This window comes from Centropristis striata, chromosome 13, assembly GCF_030273125.1.
Source record: "Centropristis striata isolate RG_2023a ecotype Rhode Island chromosome 13, C.striata_1.0, whole genome shotgun sequence".
Taxonomy (NCBI): domain Eukaryota; kingdom Metazoa; phylum Chordata; class Actinopteri; order Perciformes; family Serranidae; genus Centropristis; species Centropristis striata.
This window is the reverse complement of record NC_081529.1, coordinates 37,161,005-37,184,253: the sequence shown is the minus strand read 5'-3', so window position 1 is coordinate 37,184,253 and position 23,249 is coordinate 37,161,005. Positions and strand designations below refer to the sequence as shown.

The window sequence follows — 23,249 nt, the reverse complement described above, 5'->3', positions numbered from 1 at the left end:
CAGGATCAACTGGGACAGACCCAGAGACCAGGATCAACTGGGACAAACCCAGAGACCGGGATCAACTGGTCCAGCTTTTTAAATTCATCCTAAAAACTTCTAGATTTTTAAAACATCAAAAAAAATGAATCACAAATCAATAAATAAAATGAAACATATAATAGTTAATTTAAAAAAAATCAAATTTCAACAGAAATTTCACGTCGTCAAACTTTATTAATTCATGATTTCCTGCATTTGCTTTTAATATTTTTTCATTCATAAATATTCTTGTAATTTATTTATCTTCTGTCAATGATAAATCTGTTAATATGCCATTAAATGTACAAATATTAATGTTCAAAATAAATGAAGAAATGAATTCATAGATTACATAGGAAAAAAATATATTTGTTTTTGATTTATTTGAATATATATTTACCTTTATATTCATTTCACCAAATCATCTTCATAATTGTCTTTTATTTATTTTTATTTTTTATTTTTAAGAAAATGACTCTGGATTGTGAAGGTAATGTCTTTATTCCTCTTTAAAACAGAATCAGATTTACATTTGTTAGAAGCTGCTGTTCTCGTGAGTCTTTAAACCTTTATTGAGATCAATCACGACAGACATTAGCAGCTACAAGACACTGCTCCAAAAAAAACTTGATTCAAGAGAAAATCAGAGTTCAGCCCTGAGATCATTTCACCGTTTATAAGAAGAAAACATTTGTGACAAGAAACAATCAGAGAATCAAATGTTAAAGAAAGTGAAGCTTCATCCAACATTCAGACCACAGGACAGGAAGTCGTCTCCGTCCTACAGACCACACAGAGACACTGAGGAACCAGAGGACAGGAACCTAAACCCAGGATAAAGAGGTTCAGTGAATGTGGTGTTGAAGGTGTGGAGGTGGATCAGTGAGTCAGAGGAGACTCTGTAGAAGGACAGAGAGCCAGCAGGACAGTCCACATACACTCCTACTCTACCAGACCAGGAGGAGGAGGAGGAGGAGGAGGAGGAGGAGGAGGAGGAGGAGGAGAGGACTGTTTTAATGTTATTGTGCCAGACAGAGTAACCAACATCAGAGCACTCCAGACTCCAGGACTGATCATTTCCTCCAAACCAACAGTCACTCAATCCTTTCCTGTTGATTCCTCTGTAACTCACTGCTACAGTAACCATTCCTCTCCTCTCGACCTCCCAGTAACAGCGACCAGTCAGACCATCTCTACACAGCAGCTGAGGCCAGTACCCAAATCTCTCTGGATGACCAGGATATGACTGTTTCTCTCCAACAAATGTCACCGTCCTGTTGTTCTCAGACAGTATGAGGTAACTGTTTACTGTGTTTGTGTCCAGTGTGAGTTGACAGAAATCTGATGGAGAGAAAAAGACACAACACAGCAGCAGTTTATCATCAGACACATCTGAAGGGTTTATTCTTTCTTTGTGTCCTCATGTTGTTCATTTCTATAATGTTTAATGATGACACATGTTGATAAATATCACAACTATTAACTTTGTAGTTAAAGCTGTTTTGTCTTCATTAGTCAAATGTAATCCACACTTACACTTCCTCACACCAGGTGTTAACCTGTGCTCTCCACAATGGTCCAACCTGGAGGAAGAAACACAGTCACAATGATTTTCTATCCAACATGAGTCCTAACTGCTGTTCAACATGAAGCAGAGCTCCTCAGTTTGTCAGTGTGACAGAGAAACAGGCTGAAACTCGCCAAAAAGATAATGTGATGTATAAATATTAAGAGCTCAGTCACCACTGAACTGTCCTCCCTCATAATATTTTTATTTAACCTTTATTTAACCAGGGAATATCTCATTGAGATTAAGAACCTCTTTTTCAAGGGAGCCCTGGCCAAACACAATGTGAAAGCTTGTCCCTTAAAATCAACAGAGGCCTCTAGGATAAGCACAGAGGCCAACCCGACCGCAGGGACCAATACCCACAGCAGTAATATTGCTGCTGCTGCTGAACCTGAGGAAAATAATCTGACAGAAATCTGCACAATCCTCTTTTTCTACTCTACCAAAGTTTCACCAGTAGTTGTTTAGTGTTTTTGCAACACAAAAACAGTGAAAGTGTGACTGTGAAGTGGAATTGCGAAGTTAATAGCCTGATTCTCCTGCTGCAGCCTACAACCTGAGCTTCATCTGCAGCCTATCCACCAGGACTAGGCCAGGCGCAGGCCCTGGCTCAGACTACCACCACTGAGCTAGTGTGCTAACCTGTGATATTGAAGGATGCCTCGCGGTGGGGGGGGATAAAGGTAACTGCGAGGCGACTGGAAGAGATAGTTCATTCTGCCATCCAACTAACCAGAGTGAGTCTGAAATTATCAATATGGATGCTGTCAAAAAGCTCATTTCCTTTTCTTTTTTTTTTTTTATTGGTGAAATGACGTAACAAACAAGGTGACATGAGAGACAAATACACTACATCATGTGGACCACAAGTAGAGACAGCAGACATACAGCACAAACAACAACAAAGAAAAACGTAAATGATAAACTATTTGCACAGAGGCATCACAGCTGTATGTGCCTGTGTGTATGTGGATGAGGGGCAGATGCTACAACATATATATAAATACATATAACATGGCTCACTTATATGTATAACACAATGAAAATAAATAGGCAAACAAAGCAAGAAGCGCTAACACAAGAAGAGAGGGAGGAGGTAAGAAAGAGAGAAAACAAATTAACAAGAATAACTAAAATAACTAATTAAATAAATAAAATAAAAATAAAAAGATAATATTTTAAAAAAAGTAATAATAATAATTATATATATATATAAGTATATATATACACATATATACATATATATACCCATATAAATACGTACCTACAAAATAAATATAAACAAACTAAAATATAGTTTGATGCGATACAGAACAACATCTTACACAATAACAAGATGTGCAAGATCATACACATAATTGACCCAACATAAACCAACACATCATGACAATGATAGCCACGACAACAACATACGTCGCAGTGAGGGGGCGGGGTCAGAGCAGAGCATCAGGAGGGCAGGCCAGGGGATCCCCAGACCGGCCCCAAGCACCACAAACGGGCGTCCCAGCGGGAGGCAGGTAAGACAAAACAAGAGCTCCTTTTTTTTTTTGGTTGATTGTGCCTTGGGCCGCAGCCGAACCCTGAGGCTGCTGCTGGCCCGTTGCCAATCTTGCTGTGGCACTTCCTGGTGTGGGCAACTTCCAGACCCAAGGGAGGAGGTCTGCCTGCTGAGGAGTGGGTTTATTTGGTTTTATTATTATTATTAATTTTTTTTTATCTTTATTTGTTTGTTTTTGTTTTGTTTGAAAGAGTCCTTCTCACCTGCCTCCATCCGAGGCCCCGCCATGCCCCAAAAGAACCGACCTGGAGTTCCAAAAAGAGTAAACCGGTTGACAAGCCCAGATTGCGTGAAGGTAATTATCTGTTGTTCCTGTTGTGCATTGTGTGCAAATGTCTGTGGTTGCTAATCGCATTTGGTGCATTTTGTATTGTGTGATGTGTATTCGATGAATGGTTTTGCATTGGATTAGCTGAAGGTTTGTATTGGATGTCATGTCAAATATATTTTTATTTATGTCTATCCAAAAGTCTGATGAAGTAGAGATGTTCAAGTCAGTGTTCCAGTGGTCTATTGGGAGTGTTATTGAGTCATCTGAAGCTAATAATAGTCTGTATAGTTTGGAAGTTAGTTTATTTAAATTTGTAAATAGGATTATGTTGTGAATTATTTCAGAAGGTTCAAGTGGGTTGTCATTTATGTCTATTTTTGATTTGAGTATGGATTTAAGTTGTGAGTAATTTAAAAATTGATGTCTGTCAATCCTGTGGTTCTGTATGAGGTCCTTAAAATCTATAAACTGATTATTGTTAAAAAGATGGCGGAGATGTGTGATACCCAGTCACTAGAACAACAGAAATCCCATTTTGTGGACATTCTTGGTAGACAACCTGACATTTTTTGAGAGACTGGATGCTATGAATAGGAATATCCAGGAGCTTAAGGACAGCATCCACTACACTCAGAAGGACGTTGATGAAATTAAAATCAAAGTGCCCAAGCTCTCAATGGATCACAACACTCTGGAGAATGGCTTTCGCAAGATTTGTGACTGTCTTGTCACACTTGAGTCTAAAGCTGACTACCTTGAGAACCAATCCAGAAGGAACAATCTCATTTTCCATGGTTTGGAAGAATCTTTCCGTGAGAAATGGTAGGACACAGAGAAGCATGTCCAGAAATGTATCTCTGAGAAGCTGAACCTAAATGCCAGTGCTATGGCCATTGAGAGGGCCCATCATGTGAAATGTGTAAAATGTATATACATATGTAAAAATGGTAAAACAGCTTCTTTTATAGAACATAATGGGATATTAATTACCAGACCCTATGATATAGCTAACTATTTCAACAAATATTTTTTACAAAAAGTTAATTCAATTAGGGATCAGCTGTTGCCGGGATGTTACAGGCCATCTATAGCTAATAAAATAAATCACATTATGGTTAATAAAGATTGTTGCTTTGACTTTAAAACTCTCAGAGAGATCGATGTTGAAAAACTTTTTCTTACAATTAAGTGTGACAAACCTTGTGGGTTGGATAATTAAGATGGCAAACTTTTAAAGCTTGCAGCAAAAGTAATAGCAAAACCACTATGTCATATTTTCAATTTATGTTTTAAAGAATCGATTTATCCAAATCTATGGAAGACTGCAAAAGTCACTCCTCTGCCAAAAAACTGCAGGGAGCCACTTACAGGGCATAACAGCAGGCCAAAAAGTCTGTTACCTGTACTAAGCAAACTGTTAGAGGGAATCATGTTTAAGCAAATTCAGCACGACTTTGAAGTAAATAATATGAACTCTGATTTCCAGCATGCATATAAGGAAGGCTACTCCACTAGCACTGCTCTTACATGTCTTACTGATGACCTGCTTACACAGATAGACAGGAAGTCAGTTGTAGGTGTTGTATTTTTGGACTTCAGTGCAGCCTTTGATCTGATTGACCATGAACTGTTACTCTTGAAGCTTTCAGCCTATGGTTTTAAAAACTCTGTGATTAATTGTATGAGAAGTTATATGAGTGACAGGAGACAGTGTGTTAAGTTTAATGGTGCTTTTTCACATATAGAGAAGCTTCAGTGTGGTATGCCCCAGGGGAGCTGTCTCGGATCTCTCCTCTATTCTATTTTTGTTATAGAATGATATACCATATGTATTGAGAAATGCAGGTACAGTAATGTACGCGGATGATACAACCATCTTTACATCTGCTAGCAGTACTGAACAAGTTAATAGGACACTTCAATATGAGCTAACACTGATATCTGATTGGGTTACAGCAAACAAGTTAAAGTTGAATATTTCTAAAACAAAATGTATGGTACTTGGGTCTAACTACTCACTTCGGTCTGAGCAGAAGTTGGTCCTCTCATTACATGGTGCAGCTATTGAGCAAGTTAGAGAAGCCAAATTGCTGGGCATTACTATAGATGAAACATTAACATGGTCTATACATATAAAGAATATAGTTAGTAAAATGAGTAAAAGTATTTCAAACATTAGAAAATGTGCATGTTTTTTAACTGACACAACTTTCAAGCTTGTTTTTCAATCATTAGTCTTGTCCCAACTTGACTACTGCCCTGCAATATGGTCTGGCACCTCAAAAAAAGAACTTGCTAAACTCCAGCTCGCTCAGAATAGAGCCGCACGACTGGCACTTCACTGTTCTATTAGGAATAATGTAAATGCTATGCATGATAAACTCTCCTGGATGAAAGTAGAGGAGAGATTGGCTTGCAGCCTTTTTTTGTATTTTAATAATATTTGTACTTTGCGTAAACCCAGCAGCCTGTTTTCTCTATTAGTACCTACCAAGATCACACATGATTATGATACCAGACAGGCCTTAAGCTGTCGTTTCAGACTACCTAGACCTAGGACAAATGCACTGAAAAGAACTGTATTGTACAGAGCTATTGTATACTCGAATGGACTTCTGTACTGCTTCATTCTTAAGTGTAACAAATCAGGATTTAGAAGGGAATTGAAAAAAGCTGTTTTGAGTAAAGAAATTAGGTTAAATTCAGTTGACTGATATCTGTAAAGCTACAGAGTGCCTTATTTTGTATTTTTTGTTTAAACTTGTACAGAGACAGCTCTTAATGAACTGATCTCTGAATGTGTCCGTGTATATGTGTGAGTATGTATGTGTAGGTGCTTGTACTATGTTGTACTGTGTATGCATGATGCATGTGAATGTTACGGTTATTTGTCTTGCTTTTTAGGGACCCCAGGAAGAATACTTGTCACCATGGTGACAACTAATGGGGATCCAATAAAAAATAAACAGTCTGTCCTGCATTCACACATGAACAGAGGGTTCATGATTTATTGAGACTGCTTATGATGCAAATGAGAAATAAAGCTGGACTACAGTGGTAGCTGTACCAGGAACCCAAACAGTGAAGGAATACCCTCGGACCAAACAATATCTATACAATAGAACAGCTTTTTTATTTCATTAAAATCATAATGATGTTTTTATGTTTACTGCTAACTGTTTTTTTCAAGGTTTTCTAAATTTAGTATTGAAATGAAGAAGTTTACGGTAAAACTGCTGTATGACATTTTATTTTCTGCCAATTGTTTTGTTTGTCCTTACTGTACTGTGTCCAAACCTGAGACAGTCCGTCTGTCCATATCTGAGAGTGTCTGTCTGTCTGTCCATACCTGAGAGTGTCTGTCTTTCTATCTGTCCATATCTGAGAGTGTCTGTCTGTCCATACCTGAGAGTGTCTGTCTTTCTATCTGTCCATACCTGAGAGTGTGTAATTGTCTGTCTGTCTGTCTGTCCATACCTGAGAGTATCTGTCTGTCTGTCTGTCTGTCTGTTCATACCTGAGAGTGTCTGTATATCTGTCTGTCCATACCTGAGAGTGTATGTATGTCTGTCCATACTTGAGAGTGTCTGTCTGTCTGTCTATCCATACCTGAGAATGTCTGTCAGAAAGACAGACAGTCTGTCCATAGCTGCGAGTGTCTGTCTGTGTCCATACAGTCTGTCTGACTGTCTATCTGAACCTGAGAGTGCCTGTCGGTCCATACCTGAGAGTGCCTGTCTATCCATACCTGAGAGTGTCTGTCTGTCTGTCAATATCTGCGACTGTCTGTCTGTCCATGCCAGCGAGTGTCTGTCTGTCTGTCTGTCTGTCTGTCTGTCCGTACCTGAGAATATCCAGTCTGCATCGTGGATCCTTCAGCTGCTTCACTCCTGAGTCTCCTGGATGATTGTAGCTCAGGTCCAGCTCTGTCAGATGGGAGGAGCTGGACCTCAGAGCTGAGGCCAGAGAAGAACATCCTTCCTCTGAGATCAGACAGCCTGACAGACTGGAATTAAGGAGATAACGTGAATAAAGGGTTTTAGAACACTATCTCAGCCGGAAAACACGACAGAAGTTGCCCATCTTTACTAACATGGAGATACATTTAAATTGAACTTAAAGGATTTAAAATATCAACTGTGAATGGTAATGAATACTGACCTGAGGGTTTTCAGTTCACATAGTGGACTCTTCAGTCCAGCAGACAGAAGGTTCACTCCTGAATCCTTCAGGTCGTTGTTACTCAGGTCCAGCTCTCTCAGATGGGAGGGGTTGGACCTCAGAGCTGAGGCCAGAGAAGAACAGCCTTCCTCTGAGATCAGACAGCCTGACAGACTGGAATTAAGGAGATAACATAAATACAGGGTTTAAGAACACTATCTCAGCAGGAAAACACTACAGAAGTTGCCCATCTTCATTAACATGGAAATACATTTAAATTGAACTTAAAGGATTTAAAATATCAACTGTGATTGATAATGAATACTGACCTGAGGGTTTTCAGTTCAGAAAGTGGACTCTTCAGTCCAGCAGACAGGAGCTTCACTCCTGAATCCTTCAGGTTGTTGTTACTGAGGTCCAGGTCTCTCAGACTAGAGGACTGGGAGCTGAGGACTGAGGACAGAGCTTCACAGCTTCTCTCGGAGAGCTTACAGCTAGTTAACCTGGAGAGGAAAAGAGATGAACATCAGAAAATTATTTTATTGTCTTGAATTACAGAAAGCATGTTTCATGTTGTTCATTTATCCACTCACAGAGCTTTGTTGGAGGCTTTGACCACTGGCAGCAGCCTCAGAAGAGCCTCCTCTGAAGCAGAGTATTTCTTCAGGTCAAACACGTCCAGATCTGTTTCTGATGACAGTAAGATAAAGACCAGAGCTGACCACTGAGCAGGAGATAGTCTATCTGTGGAGAGACTTCTTGATCTCAGGGACTGTTGGATCTCTTCGACTAGAGAACGATCATTCAGTTCATTCAGACAGTGGAACAGGTTGATGCTTCTCTCTGCAGACAGATTCCTCCTGAGCTTCTTCTTGATGTACTGGACTGTTTCCTCATTGGTCTGTGAGCTACTTCCTGTCTGTGTCAGCAGACCTCGTAGGAGGTTCTGATTGGTCTCCAGAGAAAGACCCAGGAGGAAGCGGAGGAACAAGTCCAGGTGTCCATTTGGACTCTGTAAGGCCTTGTCCACAGCACTCTGGTAGAGATGTTTTAGTTTAGGTTTGTCTCTGAAGACTTTGGACCACCATCTTGCTTCTGCCATCAGATTGACTCCAGACTCGATGAAGGTCAGATGGACATGAAGAGCAGCCAGAAACTCCTGAACACTCAGATGGACGAAGCAGAACACCCTGTCCTCGTACAGTTCACTCTCCTCTCTAAAGACCTCTGTGAACACTCCTGAGTACACTGAGGCTGCTGTGATATCGATGCCACACTCTGTCAGGTCTGAGTCATAGAAGATCAGGTTTCCTTTCTGCAGCTGATCAAAAGCCAGTTTTCCCAGAGATTCAATCATCTTCCTCCTCTCTGGACTCCAGAGTGGATCTCTCTCAAATTTCCCATGATACTTGACGTTTGTCCGTTTGGACTGAACCACCAGGAAGTGGATGTACATCTCAGTCAAGGTCTTGGGCAGCTCTCCTCCCTCTCTGGTTTTCAACAGCTTCTCCAGAACTTTAGCAGAGATCCAGCAGAAGATTGGGATGTGGCACATGATGTGGAGGCTTCGTGATGTCTTGATGTGGGAGATGATTCTGCCGGCCTGCTCCTCATCTCTGAATCTCTTCCTGAAGTACTCCTCCTTCTGAGGGTCAGTGAACCCTCTGACCTCTGTCACCATGTCAAGACAGTCAACAGGGATCTGATTGGCTGCTACAGGTCTTGTGGTTATCCAGAGGCGAGCAGAGGGAAGCAGTTTCCCCCTGATGAGGTTTGTCAGCACTGAGGTGGACTCTGTGACATCAGTCAGGACCTCAGTGTTGTGGAAGTCCAGAGGAAGTCGACACTCATCCAGACCGTCAAAGATCAACACAACGTGGAACTCTTCAAACCTGCAGATTCCTGCTTCTTTGGTTTCAGTAAAGAAGTGATGAATAAGTTCCACCAAGCTGAACTTTTTCTCTTTCAGCACGTTCAGCTCTCTGAAAGTGAAAGGAAATGTGAAGTGGATGTCCTGGTTGGTTTTGTCTTCAGCCCAGTCCAGAGTGAACTTCTGTGTTAAGACTGTTTTCCCAATGCCAGCCACTCCCTTTGTCAGCACTGTGATTCGTTCATCTCTTCCAGGTGAGGCTTTAAAGATGTCTTCTTGTCTGATTGTTGTTTCTGATCTGTCTGGTTTCCTGGATGCTGTTTCAATCTGTCTGACCTCATGCTCCATGTTGACCTCTGCAGTTTCTTCCTTTAAGATGTAGATCTCTGTGCAGATCTGATTCAGAAGGATCTGGTTTGCTTTTTTAGTGATCCCCTCAAACACAGACTGGAACTTCTTTTGTAATTTGGATTTGAGTTTTCTCTGGCACTCAGCAAGAATCTCTGAATGAAGAGAACAATGAAACCAATGAGGGGTTGTTACAGTGAATGAGAGTCATGAACTTGTTTTCTTACAAGTTTTCACATTTCTTTTGTATGAAATCTGTTCAGCTCGATTGATAACAACAGTTGGTCCTGAAAAGGTGAAACCAGAGACTAGTCCAGATCGAGTCCAGTTGAGGGAAGTAATATTGTCCAAACAAACTTACAGACTTCAGCTAGAAGCAACCAAAAACAGGATTGTCTGCCTTTGGTTCATCATTTTTGTTCTCTGAGAGACTTTAATTTTCTTTCTCTGCTGGTTGTGTTTTTTGTCGCTTGTTCTATAATCCAAAGTGCAACACAACAAACATGTCTATATTTGTAGATCAGAGAGATACACACCTCATGTTTGTTTAAGTCTCTGTAATCTACAACTTAAATCTTTGTTACATCCATTTTAATATTGAATAATGATTCTGACTCACCTTTAGGTTCGAAGGAGGTGTTTGATAATTCCCTCACTAGTTCATTCTGATTTATCTTCACTAAAACTATTCTGGTCACTTGCATCGTGTTTATACTGTAGGTCTGAAACATCTGATCTATGGTTTTCATGCGGTCTGCATCCTCCAGTTGACTCTTTGGGATTGCTGGGAGGCCTTCTAGTGCCCCCTTCTGCTGCAGGAACCACTTGAATTTTTCAAAGTCCTCAGCTCCCAAATCTTCTAAAGTTCTGAAGAGGAGCTCTTGAGGTGTCACCATTTTTTCTCCCTGCAAAGATCCAAAACAAACCAAAAATAAATAGTCACCTTAACAATATAGACTGAGTTATGATGAAGATTTATTAGTTTTAAACAAAAATATCGTCCTGTTGTTGGTCAACAGAAAATAATCTATCTTAGATTAGATATTGTGTGTTTTGTTTTAATTTGCTTTCTTGTGAATAAAAGGCTTTTTGGAATACACATGCTGTGCATTTTATGTTATACACAAGTAATTGATGCCAACCTCTTCGATGCAAATAACTCCAAATTCCTTCAACCTTTACGAAACATTATTATGGTAATTGATATAGATAATAAAAATTAAATTTATAATTGACAATATAATAATTTTACGGGGGTAAAAAAATCAGAATTATTAATAATTCGGATAGCCATTTTGACAGATTTCTGAACTCTGAGGCCAATGGTGCTCTGCAATGGAGGCAGAGTAAACCCAAACAAAATGTATGCACATACAGCAGATAAAATGTTTTAACTTTGCTGTCCAACATGTTCGGACATTCTTTACATTCTTTACTGATGATGAAAGATGAAATTGAAATTATGTTTATTAGACATTACAATCATGGCAGTAATACATGAACATCATTTTCAAATCATTGTAATTTAACTTCCTACCAGACACTTTCCACCTTCATGTGTGGAGGAGCTGCTTGTTTCTTCCTCGTCAGTCCTGGTGTCTGTGAGCGTCTGAGTTGAGGACGCCATCACACCCTCACAATTTCACAGTCCAAGTCTAAAAACAAACAACAAAGTGATGTGAAAACCAGTCCAACCAGTGTCAGAAACACAGTCAGTCAGAGGAATCAAAGGTTTTACCACACCACACAACTTAAAGGTAAGTTTTGCTTCACGTAGACACAAGGTCTTGTATGACAACTAACCATTATATTTCTAATGTGGCAACAACTGATCACAAACAATGTACTTTTCAACACAGGCATGCACGTTTGGAGAGAAATTCAAAGTTAATGGCACATCCTGTCCTTTGTTCTGAGCTCTAAACCTCAAAAATCAACTTTCCCTCTCTTCAGCATATTTCTTTTAGCCTCCTTTGTTGTAAGCCATGTGGTCATCTTTCATTTTCATTTATCCTTTATTTATTTTCTCGAAGAATCATTGAGGGCAACCCCTCATTTACAATGATGTCGAGAGTACAGAGAAAACACGAAACAGCACAGACAAAACGCATGCAAAAACATTACAAACAGCTACAGTGAAAGGCAGAGTTATTGGTTATCATAGTTTTAAACTGACCCAGAGTTATAATTGTTTTGAGTTTGAGCGAATGTTGTAAGATGTTCCAGGTAGATGCAGCAGAAAAACTGAAGGCAGTTTTTCCAAATTCAGTATTAGTCCGGGGAACATTGAGCATTAATCACTAGAGCGTGTTGGATAATTACTATGTGACCAGTTTAATAAAGTGCTGAGGTATGGTGGCATGTCGCCTATCAATACTTTATAAATGAAAAGGAACCAGTGCATGTCTCGTCTCACGGATAAAGGTGCCATCCACCTTGTTGTATAGGATGCAATGATGGGTGGAGTAACTGTCAACAGTGATGAATCGGAGTGCAGAGTGATAAACAGAGTCCAGTGAGGTGAGAGTGGAGGCAGAAGCATGTCTATAGATAACATCAGCATAATCCAGAACTGATAAAAAGACAGCCTGAATGATCCGTTTCCTACAGAACAGAGGGAAGTTTCTTTTGTTTCTGTATAAGTATTTTTGTTTTAATATACTTGTAAGGATGTCAAAATGACATTTAAAAGTCATTTTTTTTATCTAACCAGACACCCAGATGTTTGTATTGTGAAACCTTTTCTGGTTGAAAAAATGCTGTGACCTGTTAAAGTGGTGATATGTAGACCATCTTCTGCAATATATCTGGCTCTTGAGAATATCATGTATTTGGTTTTGTCTGAATTGAGAACTAATTTTAGATTGGGGAGAGAATGTTGTAGTTTGTCGAAGGCTTGCTTGTCACAGTTTCAGCTCTGTCTCCCAGTAATTTTCCACTGAGCCTGCCTCCTCCTCACTCCACCTGTCAGCCACTCCCTCCTCATCAGCCAGACTCTCTTCACCTGTTTACCCAGCTGCCCTTGATCACTAATCAAGCCACTATAAAGACTCCTGCCTCACACACAATCACTGCCAGATTGTTAGTGTACCATGTGTCCTACTCTCTAGCGGTTTTTCTAGTGTGCTTTTTGGTTTTGACTCTTGCCTGTTTTTGGACTCTCCCTCTGCCTTATCCCTTTGGATTGTTTGCCTGCCTTGCCTGACTGAACTCCTGTGTACCGAACCTTTGCTTGTGATAAAAGACTGGTTACCTCCTGTTTCTACCTCCTGTGTGCTGCAATTGGGTCCATACACAACCCGTTACATTGCTGGAGAGTTTCAATGGCTGAATGTGCAGTATTAGAGGTGCAATACAGAACTGTCTCATCGGTGTAGAGATGGGCGTTACAGTGTGTTATAGTGGATGTAATGTTGTGAATGAAAATTGTAAACAGGACAGGACCCAATATTGAACCTTGTGGGACCCCCTTTGTTAATGGTTAAAATTCAGAGCAAGCGAGAGTCACACATTGCTGTCTGTGGGATAGGTAGTCCTGGAACCATTAACATGAACTAGAGACTAACATCTTACACAATAACAAGATGTGCAAGATCATACACATAATTGACCCAACATAAACCAACACATCATGACAATGATAGCCACGACAACAACATACGCCAGACCAGAGCATCAGGGGGGCAGGCCAGGGGACCCCCAGACCGGCCCCAAGCAGCACCGCCGGGCGTCCCAGCGGGAGGCAGGTAAGACAAAACAAGAGTTCCTATTTTATTTATTTTTTGGTTGATTGATTGTGCCTTGGGCCGCAGCCGAACCCGGAGGAAGCTACTGGCCCGTTGCCAATCTTGCTGTGGCACTTCCTGGTGTGGGCAACTTCCAGACCCATGGGAGGAGGTCTGCCCGCTGAGGAGTGGGTTTATTTGGTTTTATTATTATTATTTTTTTTAATCTTTGTTTGTTTTTGTTTTGTTTGAAAGAGTCCTTCTCACCTGCCTCCATCCGAGGCCACACCATGCCCCAAGAGAACCGACCTGGAGCCCACACCTTCAACCCGGCTAATCACCCCTCCCCCCACCCCCCCGTACCCTGTTGCAAAAGCGTCATCATGAGTGTTGTTAGAAGAGAATATTAATAGTCATAATAATAATAATAATAATTAGGTAGGTAAGATAAGAAGCTATAGTTGTGATGATTGCATAATAGGCAAATAAGATAATAATGACTATATTTATGGTGATATGATAATTGAATAGGAAAAGGAACTTTAGTTACGTTGATGATATGGTAGTAATATTAATGGCAACAACGGAGTTAACTATCATAATCATAATATTTAGTCGTAAGCTTATTCGTATTGATAAAATCAATAAATACAATTAACAAAATGAGGATAATATAAATAAGTATTACCATCATAGTCACAGTACACTGTAAAACCCAATGTTGCTTGTTTATTATTATAACTAATTTTTCCTTTTCAATACAACAAAGATTTGTGCAAGAAGTAATTTTAACCTAATATATTGAGTGAAATAGTGAGATTTGAGTTAACGCCATTGTCTTTGTTGTCTTGACATAAAATTATTTCGCAGCAAGGACATTCAAATATTTAAGTTGAAACAATAAGTTGGGTTTACAGTGTAGTAACGAAAATAATGATGATAATATAGTAATTACGTTAATTGTAATGGTAATGAAGGAAGAGCAAAAAATAAATAAATACATAAATAAATAAATGAAATAAATAAAAAGTAAGATATTTAAATCCGAAAAACAATACACCAAGGGAGAAAGAAAACATATGCATATATATACCTATATACACACATCCACACACACATAAATGAATAAAAATAAAATAAATGGGAAAAAAATAAATAATAATAAATAACTAAATAAACAAATAATATATATATATATATTGATAGATATATACATGCGTACATACGTAGACGAATGTGTGTGTGCGTTTGAAATTGTGATCATTTTTTCCCCCTTTTTCCCTTCTTTCTTTCATTTTTTCCCCCTCTTCCTTTTCCCTTTTTTTACTTTATTTTATTTTTATTATTATAATTTATTTATTTTTCCTTTTTTTTTTTTTTGCTTCTTTCTTTTCGCAGGCCTGTTCACTATTCTTATCCTTCACAACATTAACCCAATTTGTTTGTCTAAATTAATTTTTGAAGTGCTGCATCTCTTTCTTCAGGATAAGTGAGATATAATTTTTCCCTTCTGGTGTATTCTTATTACTAAGTCACTTCTTTGACAGCTGCCTTGTGACCAGGCTGAGATTGTGGTCTGATAACCCAGTAATTAAGTTAGATGTTTTTGACATGCGTTTTGTTTTATTTGTATAAATTAAATCCAATAGAGTGTTTGAAGACCTTGTTATCCTTGTTGGATTTTCAATTAGCTGAGTTAAGTGAAATTTATTAGCAATATCCTTAAGCTTTTTCCTTCTTATTTCATCTAGCCAATTCAGATTGAAATCGCCCATTAGTAGCACTTCTTTACCTTTACATGTTTGAAGTATAGCAGACAGTTTATCTAAGAACATATCATTTTCAGATGGTGGTCGATATAGAACAATAAGATAGATGTCCACCAAAGACTTTTTTATCTTGTAACCAAGAGGCAAACTTCAGGGCTGATAATGAAGCAAACATGGAAGTGCCAAAAGCTGCAGTTCATCATCTAGCTGCAAAATGAAGCCAAACCTCACAGAGCTTCATGTTCAAATGTTCAACTTTACAGAAGAAATAAAAATATTTACAACCTGGAACAATAAAACCGTCTCCAAATATAAAACATATCTTAAGATACATCCAATTAATTTCTAGATACATAAACATGGTCAAAAAGCTGTTCTTGTTCTATTTCTAAGAACACATGATGAATGCAGGTTTTTAACCAGGAATTCACTTCTGATATTTACTCAAGCAACAGTTGGAAAAGACAGTTTATTACCTAAATGTCACAATTTCCTGAAAAGAGTGAGAAGCAGAAGTGCAGCTCTGACACTCAGCATTTAACACTCCTGTCTCTCTTCAGCCAGACTCTCAGTTTAAGGCAAAAGTGGCCAAAAAAGCATTTAAATCCAGTAGATTATAATCAAATATGTACACATGAAAAACACTTATTTTAGTTCAAATAGCTAAAAATATTTAACTCATCATCACTCAGTTGAACCACAGATGTTCAGTTTAGCATTTGGCAATTCTGTAATTGATTGAAATCAGTTCAGCAATTTTATATGAATTCATCATTAAAATGGACTAAAAATGTGCAGCCTGCCCCAAAGAGCCCTTACTGTCAGTGTTGAGGCTGTTGAAGGTGGCGTTCAGAGAAGAGACCAAAACCTCTTTGGTTTCCATCCCATTGTAGAATGTACCGTCTGTTTTTATTTAAAGGCCCAGCAGACGGTTGCTATGGTGATGACAGTCCTATGAAAAAAAAAGAAAAGATCTCTAAAAATGCTCAACTTGTTTGCTGTTACTTGACAAATATTCTCCCTCAATTAAAAAGCTTAAAAGGCAGAGCCCTTCAGTGTTCCTCTTCTAATATCTTAGCGTAGCACAGGAAGTTCTCCATATATGGTTACACATGAAACACTTGAAGGCCATTGGTTTAACAGAGCTCAACATGAATAATAGTGTTGGCTCAAGGCTCCACCTCTCTACATCAAATGACACATGTCATAAAATACATCAAATACATTTCTAGATCAAAAAGCTGTTCTTGTTCTATTTCTAAGAACACATGATAGATGCAGGTTTTTAACCAGCAGAACTCACTCCTGATATTTACTCAAGCAACGGTTGGAAAGGACAGTTTATTACCTAAATGTCACAACTGACGGAGAAGTGTCCGGAGCAGAAGTTTAGCTGTGAGCCAAGCTGATGACTGAACTGATGTAAATAATAATAATAATAATAATACATTTAATTTATAGGCGCCTTTCATGTCACCCAAGGTCACCTTACAAAGTCTAAAATCATAAACATCTTTAAAAACAAGACAACATGGTAAAAACATCACGACATGGTAAAAACAAGACAATACGATAAAAGCAAGTGAATTAGTGTCCAGTTATAGAGTGTATGCCAGTTTGAACAGGTGAGTTTTGAGTTGTGACTTGAAGGTTGTGATGGTGTCAGACTGTCTTATGTGTGGGGGGAGGGAGTTCCAGAGCCTGGGTGCTGAGCAGCTGAAGGATCGGGCACCCATGGTACTGAGGCGTGATGTGGGGGTGATTAGTAGTCCAGCAGAGGATGAGCGGAGGGAGCGGGAGGGAGTGTATTCTTGAAGGAGGTCGCAGAGGTAAGTGGGGGCTAGGTTGTGGAGAGCTTTGTAGGTGAGGAGGAGGTTCTTGTATTGGATGCGGTATTGTACGGGGAGCCAGTGGAGTTGAATGAGAACAGGGGTGATGTGGTCAGCTGATTTGGTACGGGTAATGATCCGGGCGGCCGAGTTCTGAATTATTTGCAGTCTGTTGATGAGTTTGGTGGGGAGTCCAGTGAGGAGGGCATTGCAGTAGTCGATGCGTGATGTGACAAATGAGTGGACCAGGATTTCAGTGCTGGATTGGGTCAGTGATGGGCGGAGTCTGGAGATGTTGCGGAGGTGGAAGAATGCAGTCCGGGTGATGTTTTGAATATGGGGTGCAAATGAGAGGGTGTTGTCCAGAATGACGCCGAGGCTCTTAACTTGGGAGGAGAAGGGTACAGGGAATCCGTCGACGATGATGGGTGGAGCTGGGGTACGTTGTGATTTGGTGAGGGTGGATTTGGAGCCGATGAGCAGGGCCTCGGTTTTATTGCCGTTAAGTTTGAGGAAGTTCCTGCTCATCCAGCTCCGGATGTCTTCAAGGCAGGTGGTGAGTGAGGTGGGAGGGATGGCAGCGGTGGGTTTGGAGGAGATGTAGACCTGTGTGTCGTCGGCATAGCAGTGAAAATGGACCCCATGGTGACGGAGGATTGTGCCCAGGGGGAGGAGGTAAATGGTGAAGAGAAGTGGACCCAAGACTGACCCCTGGGGGACACCCAGTGAGACACCCAGACACCCAGACTTGTGGTTCCTTAATTGCACAAATTGTTGACGGTCAGTGAGGTATGATGTGAACCAGGAGAGTGCAGCACCCGTGATCCCAATGCCAGCCAGGCGGTCCAGGAGCAGGGGGTGGGAGATGGTGTCAAATGCTGCACTGAGGTCGAGGAGAATGAGAATGGTGAGTAATCCAGAGTCGGCTGCACGGAGGAGGTCGTTGGTGATTTTGATTAGGGCTGTTTCAGTGCTGTGTTTTGGACGGAAGCCGGATTGGAAGGGTTCATGAAGATTGTTTGTATCGAGGTGGGACTGTAGTTGTGCGGCGACCACCCTTTCAAGTGTTTTAGAGATGAAGGGGAGGTTGGAGATGGGTCGATAGTGGTTAAGGTCAGCTGGGTCAGCACCGGGTTTTTTCAGGATGGGTGTGATGGCAGCCAGTTTGAGAATGGGGGGTACAGTACCAGTAGTGAGGGAGGAATTAATTATGTTGGTGATCATTGGGGAAATGGACGGCAGACATGCTTTGACAAGGGAGGTGGGAAGAGGATCGAGCTGGCAGGTGGTGGTTTTGGCTTTGTGGATGAGTTCCACGATGGTGTGCTCTGATACTGGGGTGAAGTCAGAGAGGGGGCTGATGTGAGGTTGGCCGGTGGTGGTCATCCAGGGTGGGTCGTTTGAGGGGGTGCAAGATGAGGCCAGTTGTTGGTGAATGGTGTTGATTTTAGAGGTGAAGAAGTCCAAGAAGGCAGTGCACTGGTCGGTGGAGATTTCTGGAGGGAGGGTTTTAGGAGGCTGAAGTAAGTGGCTGACTGTTGAGAATAGGACTCTATTGTTACCTGTACCAGTGTTGATGATGTTGGAGTAGTATGAAGATTTGGCAGTGACGAGGGTGTTCTTGTAGTGATGGAGGTGGTGCAAGTACATTTGGCTGTGTACAGTGAGTCCAGTTTTTTTGTAAAGTCGCTCCAGTCGACGGCCAGTGGCTTTGAGCTGGCGGAGCTCAGGGGTGAACCAGGGAGCAGTGTGCGTGAATGAGACTGAGCGGGTTTTCAATGGAGCCAGGGCGGTGAGGGAAGAGGAGAGGCAGTTGTTGTAGTGAGTCACCAGGTCAGTCAGGGAGGATGCTGGGGGAGGGCTGGGGTAGGAGCTGATCAGGCTGGAGAGATCGGTGGTGACGATGTGTTTGATGTTTCTGAAGGAGATGGTCCGTTGTTCCTTGGCTTTGTGTAATTGGGTGCGAATGTCAAAAAGTACAGCTTTGTGGTCAGAAATGGGGAAATCAGTGACATCAAGGTTGGTGGGAGTGATGTCAGTACAGCAGATTAAATCCAGTATGTGGCCTTTGTTATGGGTTGGGAGGTTGACATGTTGTGTGATACCAAGACAGTCCAGAAGTGATGTGAAGTCCTTAGCAAAGATATTGGATGGGTTGTCAATGTGGATGTTGAAATCGCCGAGGAGGATAACAGTGGGGGACATTGCACATACAGATGTTAGTAGTGATGAGAATTCATTGAGGAAAACAGCAGAGGGTTTTGGTGGTCTGTAGATGGTGACAATGATAGTGGGTTTAGGGCCTGTGAGTTTTACAGCTAGACATTCAAAAGAGGAGTGATGGGGGACTGTGACAGCAGTGACTTTGATGTGATCCCGGTGCAGGAGAGCAAGGCCACCCCCCCTCCCAGTAGCACGGGGTTTACTAATAAAAGAAAAACCCGGTGGGACAGCCTCATTGAGATGGGAGAAGTCATTTGGTTGTTGCCAGGTTTCAGTGAGGCAGAGAATGTCTAGTTTGCGGTCAACAATGAAGTCAGCGATCAACAGAGCTTTATTACAGAGGGATCTGGTGTTCAACAGACAGAATTTCAGACAGGTGAGTGGAGTATAGAGGGTTGCTTTGAGCAGAGGGGATAGTACACTGTGATTGACAGGATTGAGTGGACGGGCAGTGCGAGGAGGGGGGCGGGGCCAAGTGGACCAGAAGGAGCGGATGTTTGTATTGGTGTTGTTGTTTGGAGTGTACTGAAAGTTCCGACCAGAGCCTCGGTGGACGTACCTTGGTCGTTTGAGGATGTAGTGGGATGCAAGCTGAGGTGGGGGGGTCTTTAAGAGGGTCCGGAGCCGTAACATCTCCGTTACCGAGTAACGAAGCGGCAGAGATGCAGAGTCCGACATGGCGTAGTCCAGAGGGGCAGGTTAAAAATCCTCGATATGAAATCGGCAGCGACGTGATCCAGCGGTAGATGATCCAGGTGGTTATGGTGAAGCCACAGAGCCAGCGCAGTGGAGGCAGCTGGAGTGGAGCGTGCCGCTTGTAGCTTCGCTGGAGACTGGGAAGCCGGTTGGACGGTGTCGGGGATTAGCAGCAGGCTAGCCGGCTGGCAGGTAAACACTGTCAGGTAGCGGTGTAGCAGGGAGGCGGCGTCCTCCGCGTTGACAGCAGTCCGCGGGCGCGGGTAAGCGTCCGGGAGAGCAGGCAGGGTGGCAGCGGGCCAGTCCGAACGGGTGTGCTTCGTGGGGCACACCAGCGCAGGTTATCCGGCCACAGAGTGCGGAGAGGAGCCACAGGAATCCCAACAGGTGAGCCCTGTACCGATGTGTCTGATGTTTTCATGAAAGAAATGGAGCTTTATACTCAGCAAAGACAGAAAAAGGCTTTAAGGCTGTGAGAGCTTGACCCCATTTTGGTGCTTTAAAAAAAAAAAAAAAAGAACACCATATTTTGAGATGTTCAAAAATGACATGCTAAAACAAAAGTCATACTATAACATGTCAATTTTTGTCAAAAATGGTTACATTTTAAAATGCCTAAAAGTGCTAAAAATGGGTCAATTATAGTCTGTTTATTCATATTAGAACAAAATATGGCCAGAAATGCCAGTAAAACACCATATTATGGGATGTCCAAAAATTGGACAAAATCAGAAAAGTCATATTGAATTTTGTCAAAAATGGTGAAATTTTGAAATGCCTAAAAATACATCAAATGGGTCAATTATAGTCTGTTGATAGATATTAGAGCAGAGGTTCCCAAAGTGTGGTGCGTGGACCCCTGGGGGTGCACGAGCTGCCTCTAGGGGGTCCACGAGATGAAAAATGTAATGGCAGTCTGATAATACATTACATTTTTCCCCCCACACAATAAAGACGTGTAAATAAACATTTCCCTTGTAAAATGCAAAATCAACAAACTGTAATATTAATTAATTAATAAATGCAGATTATTCAAAATGCACTTCATCTTAAAATGAAGCGTAGAAGAAGTTATCTTCTTCCATTTTACCAGCCTGTGTTATGATTACGTGGTTGTGTAACCTCCATGGTCATTTCAACTTGCTGCAATTTTTTGTTCAACGTGGCTCCAAATATTATTATATTAACATAATATTATATTATAATATTTTCCCAACTTATGTGCTTTCTGCCTCTGATCCTGAGCCTGTCATCATCCTCTTTGCTCTTAAAAGTGGAAGCTTGAACATAACTTTGTTGCATTATATAGAAACTGTGTTTCAGATTAATTCAAATGTGACAGCTCATTGTTTTGATGGTGATTATTTTGTTATATGTGTGTTCTGGTCATTTCAGCATGATTAAACATGCCGCCTTTAATATGGCGATAAAAAAGCTTATTGCATTTTTTTTTTTTTTTAAGGTGTGGGGGATTGGGGGTGCGTCAAACCGGTTGGGACATAGAAGGGGGGCACGGCTAAAAAAGTTTGGGAACCGCTGTATTAGAGCATAGAATGACAGAAAAACACCATATTATGGGATGTCCAAAAATTGGACAAAAACAGAAAAATCATACTATAGCATGTCATATTTTTTGGGGGGAAATTCATAAAATTTTCAAACGATGAAAAACTCTCAAAATCTTCTTATTATAGTCTGTTGATGCATGAAGTAGGGTGGCTTTTGCAGAATTAACAAAAAAACACCATATTTTGAGATGTTCAAAAATGAGCCGCACAAAAAAAAGTCATACTATAACAAGTCATTTTTTGTTGAGAATGGTTAAATTTTCAAATCCCTAAAAAGGCTCCAAATGGGTCAATTATAGTCTGTTTATTAATTTTAGAGCATAATATGGCCAGAAACGCCAGAAAAACACCATATTATGGGATTTCCAAAAATGAGGTGTGTTTTTTTTTTTTTAATCAAAAATGGTGACATTTTGTCATGTCTAAAATTCTAAAAAAGTTATTATATTATACTCTGTTTATATATATATATATATATGAGAGCATAGTTTGTCTGTAAAAGAGAGAAAAACACCAAATTATGGGATGTCCAAAAATCGGACAAAAACAGAAAAGTACTACTATCGCATGTCGTTTTTTTTCAATAATGGTCAAATTTTAAATTTAAAATGCTTATTGATAAATCAAATGGGTCACTTATAGTCTGTTGATACATATTAGAGCATAATGTGTCCAGAAATGACAGAAAAACACCACATGATGAGATGTCCAAAAATTGGACAAAAACACAAAAGTCAATCTAAAATATTCACGTTCTGTTTTCCTCTTGAAATGAGGCCTAATTTTGTATATTTGACTAAAACTGACCAATAATAATGAAAAAAAAAAGAAAATTATACATCAATGTGTTGGTCATGAGCTGCCTTAAAAGGTGAAAAAAAAAATTGTTAATAATTTTTCTCTATATGTTCTAAAACCAGTCTAATGTCATGGGGTCCTTCTTGAGCCCTGAGGACCACCAGTGGATAGTCGACAGGAGGACTAACAAGGGTTAATTTAAAATGTTTCATATCTGAACTAAAACTCCATAACCCGTTCTAAATATTATCTATTAATATATTTTATATTTCACCTGTGTACTGCTGCTTACTTGTGCAATAATAGTATTATAAAGTCTGTATATTTTGCTATTTCTACTGTATATTTTATACATATTTACTTATATATTCATATCTATACGATGTCTTTCTATTCTTGTTGGAGTAACTGGAGAGAAACCGAATGTCCCTCTGGTGATCAATAAAGTTTTTCTGATTCTGATTAACATGGAGCGCAGTATAAAGCTAGTGAAAGAAATGTTTCACAGATACCAACATTAAGCCTGAATCTCTGTTCCCCTTTCCTTTAACTCGGAGCTGTTGACGTACAGATCTCTCTCTGGAGGAACAACATGTGGCTGGGAAATGCATCAGAATAACTCAGGTGAGCTGTAGAATTGATCCCGTATGTGATGATTAATCAGACGACAAGGTGAAGGCAAAGTGTGGCTTATCAATGATGAGTAAACATGATTGTGTCTGCTCTGTTGGTGCTGCAGGAGATAGACGGTGGAGTTCAGAGGGAGTGTTTTACTGGCCCAGGATGATACGTGTATAATGGACTACATTAAAACTTCCCTGAACTCAGATGAATGTCACACC

At 40.4% G+C, this 23,249-nt stretch overlaps 1 pseudogene; it reads right to left on the bottom strand.

Moving 5' to 3' along the window:
* Window positions 1–436: 436 nt before the first annotated feature.
* The window catches only part of LOC131983199 (NLR family CARD domain-containing protein 3-like), a 40,965-nt pseudogene continuing 18,152 nt past the window's right edge, over window positions 437–23,249 (bottom strand).